This window comes from Saccostrea echinata, unplaced genomic scaffold (genome assembly GCF_033153115.1).
Source record: "Saccostrea echinata isolate AGI-Se365-2 ecotype Australia unplaced genomic scaffold, CSIRO_AGI_Sech_v1 ptg000049l, whole genome shotgun sequence".
Taxonomy (NCBI): domain Eukaryota; kingdom Metazoa; phylum Mollusca; class Bivalvia; order Ostreida; family Ostreidae; genus Saccostrea; species Saccostrea echinata.
In genome coordinates this window covers 2,594,277-2,595,000 of record NW_026889798.1, presented here as the reverse complement: position 1 = coordinate 2,595,000, position 724 = coordinate 2,594,277, and the positions used below count along the sequence as shown (strand labels likewise).

General features: G+C 34.9%; 1 pseudogene; it reads left to right on the top strand.

Annotated features, from left to right (window-relative positions):
* Window positions 1-364, top strand: part of LOC133203261 (uncharacterized) — a 3,832-nt pseudogene extending 3,468 nt beyond the window's left edge.
* Window positions 365-724: the final 360 nt, after the last annotated feature.

The following is a 724-nucleotide window of genomic DNA, read 5'->3' as shown; positions in this document are numbered from 1 at the left end:
GGGGATCAAATTTTTACAAATGAATATATGGGAAAAAAATCTGCTGCTCAAGAACAACAAAGCCATTTGTTATATTGATATGAAAGCATCATCAGGTAGTTTAAAATTCAACACCCCCCTCCCTGTAAACTTTTCAATACTGTACTGATTTTTGCTTTTTTTCCTAGCCAATGTGCTCAGGTGAACGATGTGGCCCATGGGCCTCTTGTTACAGGTTGCAGCAGATTTTGGAGGTCCCTGGAAAGAGTTTTTTAGGCTCATCTTGATAGAAATTCAGCAGAAGTACTTTGAACATGGCCTGAGAGTTGTGCTTGCAAAGGAATATGAAACTGTTGGCAAAATTTTTTATGAGCTTTTTATCTAATAGAACAAAAGTTTAATTTTTGGGACAGTGAAGTTTGTTAAATAATAGCTGATTTATTCACAAAACTGGAAAAGCCATATGTACAAGAATTATTACTGGTATATGCTCCCAGGTATATGATAATACATGTACATGTACTCATACCACCTAAAGTTGGACATTCTTTACATGCTAATTTCTATGTTTTGACCATTTTAATCTTCTAAAGAACAGGATGACCATGATTGAAGATGAAATTAATCTGCAAAATTATTTTCAGGTAATGTAAATTCAAATTTGTTCAAATCATATTGGTCCCTTAATTTGGGGTGAATTGGAAGCTGGTACTGACTCCACATTTGGGGATCAGAGACTTCCATG